Raw genomic sequence first — 6295 nt, 5'->3', positions numbered from 1 at the left:
ACAGTCAGCACACAGAGCTCCCTGGTTTCCTTTTCCCTCTCAGAGGTCTCTTGGCTTTCTGTCTTTACGCAGTTCCTGTCATTTTGATTTCCACATCCCTATGTGGTCCTGGCCAGCCAGGATAAATGGCTTTTCTTTTCTCTCTCTAGAAACAGGGAGCCCTAAGCCTTAAATCTCCCTGAGGATAATTCAGCTGCAATCTTTTCTTAAAGATTTCTAAAAGTTCTTGGTCCTGGCTATGCAACTTAGATCAAGCACGTGATGCATGTCCGGCCTCTTGTTTTCTTTTAGCTGATTTCATGTGGACTGCTTTGTTTGATTCTTCAGATAGTGAGACGTGGACTGAGCCTAGTTCCCAGTCACAGTATTAGTGAACAAGTCTGACAATGTGGTTGTAAGCACAGACATCAGAATTTTGTGTTTAATTGTTCATAAATGCAAATACATCTTTAAAGAGAAGTTACCTTTGAAAGTCAGACTCAGAGCATACATTCATCTAGGATAATTAAGGAGAATTTAGGTCAGCAACAGCAGGTATGTGTTTATGTTTTTGTGTGTTTGCCCCTTCCAGAGATAACTCAGAAATACACCCAAGATTGTACACCATTGATGTGAAGGACAAGATAAGAGCAAAATAGATGCATCAGCTGTCTCCAAGGCGTTACGCTGTGGAAGGAGGCAGACCAACACAGCAGGTATCAAATGTCTTTTTCCAGAGCTTGGAAGTGACTGGTGTGTAGGCAGGCATGAAAAACCCTGCATTACTTTTTTGTCAGTCTGCTTGTCAAGCTATCTTGCTAGGCAGGGATAGCAGGATAGAAAATAGACAGTGTGTGTGTGTGTGTGAAGGCAACAGTTCTTAGATGTTTATTATAAAACTGTACTTGGTAGTGCCAAGAATGAAAAGCAAAGGCTCAGACAGACAACCATACATGTGGAAATGCAAGGAGGAACAAAGTTGTTCTTCTTCTTGAAGAAGAGTTGCCAGTCCTGGGAGGTTTGTTCGTTTCATTCTCAGCTTTATTTGCGCCCTTTCATGGGAGTGCTTTATTTTCTGATGGAGGAGAATATCCTCCATGCTCACCTCCATGCTGAACTCCTTGCTCTCAGTGCAGGACAGCAGAAAGCAAAAGATGAAGGAACAGGTGAGTGAGAAGAGAGCTAGAGCAGGGCACTTCGTGTACCTTCTGTCTACCCTCACACTGCTAAAGAGGAGTTCTGCTGTTATAGAAGTTTTGGGCCAGAGATCTCTTGCTTGTCCTTGTTGTGTGTGAATGGCAGAGATTAAAAAATGGGCCATGTTAAGGGAGGTTCTGAAATCAGCTAGTGTTTGCTACCCTCATGCGTACCTTCACTTTTCAGTACTGTTGATCATCACAATGCTTGATTCCTTCTCAGGCATTTATAAGTGTATCCTCATCTAGTATTCCAAGAGAGCGTATTGCTTTTCTAGTGGGGTGAGGTTTTGTCACAGGGAGATCAAAGAGCACATTCTTCAAAAGAGTCAAGGCTGTAAGACCAATTAAGACTTCTGAAATAAAGTTTGTGGTTGTGCATCTAGAGCTGAGTGAGATTGTCATGTCTGTGTAACCTGCAAGTTCTCTCTCAGCTCCCAAACCACGTTCTCAACCTCTTTTCTTTGGGCTGAACTGCTAAAAGACAATATTCTCTTTGGGAGACATTCAGCATCCTCTTCCCTGACATCAATCTAGTGGAGTTTCTATTCCAGTTCTGCCAGCGAGGAGTCAGTAATATGTGACTGAAGTGAAAATATGTCGAGGATAAACAGAAGATATCTCTTTTATCAATTTCCCCTGCATCTTAGGATGAACTAATATCTATCTGTCTCTTTGAGGCAGGATTGTGGGAACAGTAGGTCTATTTGCATTTAGCATTTCGCTGTTGGCGAGAAGTGGTTTTGCATTAAGCATTTGACCATTTGACCAGCAGATTTCACTAGCAGCATTTAGAAGGAAGTAAACGTTATTACAAACCCTCCTAGGCTAAAATGAACAATAAATATAGGTAAGAATTTGCACAGAAGAAACACGCTGCCCAGCACACATGCACACAGCTGGGTGCCCTTGCCACAGGTACTGGTTTTGTATCTGGTTCCCCAGTGTGCTGTGGAATTTGCTTTCTTTCCTTCACACAGCATGGTCAAGCTCTCACACTCATTTTACTTCAGGCTCTTTTGAAAAGGCAAATGGCACTGCTGGAAACTAATCAACATAATTTTTCACTCTTCACAGAAGCCTATTAACAATCATTGCTGCAATCTTGGGTGAAAATAGGGACAGTCTATTCCTAAATAGAAAACCAGGAGTGTTTTGTATTTTCTATGTATTTTCTGCTTTGTCCTGTCTCTGAACAGCCTCTTTTGGGGCTTTTTGTGTATTCCCCTTTTCCCTAGGTGCTGCAGAAGGCTGTCAGAGAAGCAGATGCTTCTGAGGGTATTGGAAAAGCTCAAAAGGTAATGAATGGCAAAAAGCTATTTCTAACATCACTGTTGTTGTAGGAGCCTTGTACAACCTCCTCCTATGTTCAAATACGGGAAAAGAGTGAAAATACTGGCTTTATGAAATGAGACACAGACACTTAGTTTTTGTCCTATCTGATAAAAGAGATGGAAATTGGCATTTTGTCCATACAAAGAAAGAGACACAGCTTTCTTGGACTAAGCTCCCAACAGAGAAGAAGTGCAGCAGAACGATCACGGCTAAGTTAAAGGAAGCTGTCCTTGGGGTAGACTTCCTTCAGTTGTGTTTCTGTATAAAATGTGTTGACCCCAATTTCACATTCGAGGAACTGCTCTGAGTAGAAGACGAACAAATTGTTCACGGTGTGAGAACACAATCGAGGTTGATTTGCCAAATCCCACGAAGGTGACTACAGCAATCACTGAGTCAAATCTCCTTTTCCTATTGAGTATTTATATTTAAAGCAGTTAACTTAATTAAAGAACACAGATTTGATTAAAAGTTTCTTTGGAACTCAAAGGGAAGCCATTTGATTTCTCCCTTGCCCAGGTTTCTCCGAGAGCCCAGGGATGAAGGCTGTAGTGTCTTTTATGCGTGCAGCAATGCTGCTTCTCTGTTCTCATTTGGAAGGGTTTAAGCCTAAAATGAATGTGAAAACTGAAATTTTCATGTATTACAAGAGCTCGTCCATTTATCAGAACAAAAATTATAGGGGTCATTAATCTGTGCATATGTAAATTAGGAACTGTACAGAGTTTCCTGAGAACCAGTGGCAGCATGTGATGTACTCCACTGCAGCCGTACCAGGGATGAAATGTGTTGATTGCCTCCAGGGTTAACCCTGCAGCTTTCATGCAGCACAAGAGCAGCTTGTTCTGCTCACCATGTGGCACCAGAGCAGGCAGAAAGGTCACATGAGCAATCAAGACCTGCATATCCCTACTCAGGTAGGGACCCCTGTGGCTCCAGGATTAGCTGCAGAGCCTGAGCTGACTTTGAATACATATTTGCTTCTAACTGTCCTAACTCCCTTATATATATATATTTTTATTTTATTTTATTTTTTTTTTAATTCATTAATCTATGTCCATATTTGCCATGAATGTGGACACAGGATGGAACAATGCTTATCATTTCTTGCTGTTTGTCTGCTTTTCTTCCTGAGTTTTTGAAATGTGAGAACAAGAGGAATTAAAAGGTTAGATTGTTTTCTTAATGTGTCTCCCTGCAGGAGAGAGCTGCAATCTGACAGGCTGCTTTGAGGCCTTTGGTGGTGTCACTTTAATGAGGATTCTATAAGAAAATGAACTGTAAGCATTTGCAATGATCAGATAATATATATCTTTATATATGACTGGAATTTTCTAAACTAGTTGGGAGTTTTAGGGTAATGAATGTGATCAGGGTGAAAAGGAGCTATGCATCTAATATCGTGGCATCACATATAGAATCTCAGTATGTGAATTTCAAGCTGAAACTTAAAGATCTGGCAGAATTTATTCTTCTCTTTTCTCTTTCCCATTCCCACAGTGTTTGGGAAGGCAGTAAATGCACTTTTGCTTCAGCACCTCCACTGCCAGAGCAGCACCGGGACAAGGGGCAGCAGTGCATCCATGTCAGGCTGTCTCCAAGGCAGAGATTTGTCAGGGAGAAGTCACTGACCTCCTTGTTTCCTTAGCCCCAGAGATCCTTGCACTCTCATTGCCTATTCTCCCTGGGGAGGTGGGGGTTCTGATGCCTACCCTGGGAGGAAGATAGCATTTAATCTTATCAGCTGTCTCGGCTGACATCCCTGCTGCTGCTCTAGGAGAGCTCTGGGGGCAACCCCCAGCCAGCAGCGAGAGAGACGTCCATTCCGGAGGATCCTCTAAATGAATCCTCAGCATTTTCATTAAAAAGAGCTGCCCCTGCTGGACAATTATGGATTGTAGTCCCCTTATTTTTTCCACAGACAGAGAGCTTATGTAAAAACTGACTGACATTTAAAAATGCCAGCAATCTTATTAATCCTGCAGTTCAAGAAGGGTTTCTTGGGGCTTCATATGCAGAGTGCCAGTTGGAGGGCAGAAGGGTGATGCAGCCACACTGACAGGACCAAGCTCCTTACACAAATACCAGACTGCTTTAATTCTTCTTCAAAATTGAGTTTACCATGAAACTTCTGATTAACAGAGAAGTGCACCTGTGAAGGTTAAGGCACCCGGTGCCCTGAAAGCCACAGCTGTATGAATACAAGCTCTTCTGTGCTCTGTCCCCATGGCTGACCTCCTTCCCACTCAGGAAGAGCCCGTGCTGCAAGAATTAAAGGCAGCTGTTCTGTCTTCTGCCAGTTCAGAGATGTGCTGCTGCTCTTCCCTTTAAGTAGAGGGTGCTCATGTGGGTGACTGTCCACCAGTAATTTTAACAGGATTGCTGATGTATTGCCCTTATCCTGGGATTACAAGTTTAACTAAAACCAGAGGATAATAAGTGTCAGGATTCTTCTGCACTGGTTCCTGAAAGATGGAAAATCTGAGCACAGTTACACCTCTGCTTCTCCTTCTTGCTTCCCAGTCTGTGGCAGCTGGTGTTCCAGAAATGCTCAGCAGTTGTCTGAGGAGAGCTGGGTTCAGTTCAGCATCTGCTAGAAGAAAATGCAACCTTTCCTCCACCCCGCTTTCATTATTTTCTGTGTGAAGCAGGGACAAAAAGAGCTGACTTCCAGTGTATGCATTACTCTGTGAGCTGCCTTTGCACAGCCCCCACTGCTTTCACTTGGAGCTGAATTCTGCCAAAGAGGATTTGGTCCCAGGCTGGACAGACAGTGCTGTTCAGAGAACAGAGTGTGTTCCTTCTGATAGTAACTCTGCTTCCGTAGTAACTCTGACAGACTGCTGCTCTCTGCTTGTTACTACTCCTTCATCTCAGGAAGCTCAGTGCTGGGGGTGATGACTCAGACTGCTGTTTTTCCAGCACGACTGGGATCATGCATGTTTGCTCTTTGCCAGATGTATGTATATTCTGATGCCAGCTTTGTTGTTCTATATTGGAAATATCGAATTCTCACTGCTTGGTATATTGTTTACTTGTGTGTAAATCTAGCTGTGCTGCACATATAGAATCAGAGCCAAGGTTACTTCACTTCTAAATCTCCAGTGACTGTCCAGTAAATAACAGCTTTTGCAGTCCTGGCTGAGTCTATTGGCAGAAAATACAACTGTAGATCACTCTCAGAGGAGTGACTCGTTGCAGCAAGGTTAGGGAGAAGAGAATGAAAAGGTTTCCCTGGTAATTTGGTTGGGTTTATTAATGCAACAGCTATTACTGCATTAGCAATTATATGTAGCGTGTGTTGAATGAAAAAAACTGATGCCTTCCAATTCCTGCCATTGGTATGGAGCTGCTTTGTGTTGAAAATGGTTGAGATATGTGAAATCATCTTGAGGCAAGAGGTTGTGTGTGCATAAAGGTGACAGCCAGCCTGACATGGGCTGAGCCGTCTGTAAGCCATGGGTGCTGACTGCACATTGAGAAGACCCTGATGGTGGGTCAGCCCAAGGTCTTAAATCCTGCTTTTGAGAGGTTTTATTCTTCGACTCATTTCACTGCAGGAGAATGGCTTTCAATTTGCAATAATTTTTGACCCAAATAATTGAAAGTTAATCTCACTTTATTTTACATAATGTACTATGATAATGCAATTGTAACATGTTTCGTATGGGGCATAAAGGGCAACAATCTATGGAAGCTGATGTTTTTGCATAAAAGGAGCCACCAAGAGGTCCTGAGTTTGTCTATTCAAACTGATAACAGCATTTGAGAAAATTAACCTTTTT

General features: G+C 42.6%; 1 long non-coding RNA gene across 1 annotated transcript; it reads left to right on the top strand.

Moving 5' to 3' along the window:
- The first annotated feature begins 571 nt into the window (after positions 1–571).
- On the top strand, positions 572–3791 carry LOC146759073 (uncharacterized). Its single transcript, XR_014932886.1, has 3 exons — positions 572–695; positions 2414–2473; positions 3712–3791. It is a non-coding gene; the product is annotated as an uncharacterized LOC146759073 (long non-coding RNA).
- Positions 3792–6295: the final 2504 nt, after the last annotated feature.

This window comes from Coturnix japonica, chromosome 11 (genome assembly GCF_054131305.1).
Source record: "Coturnix japonica strain WE chromosome 11, WE-NBRP24, whole genome shotgun sequence".
NCBI lineage: Eukaryota > Metazoa > Chordata > Aves > Galliformes > Phasianidae > Coturnix > Coturnix japonica.
The sequence above is the reverse complement of the archived record's forward strand: the minus strand, read 5'-3'. Positions and strand labels throughout refer to the sequence as shown.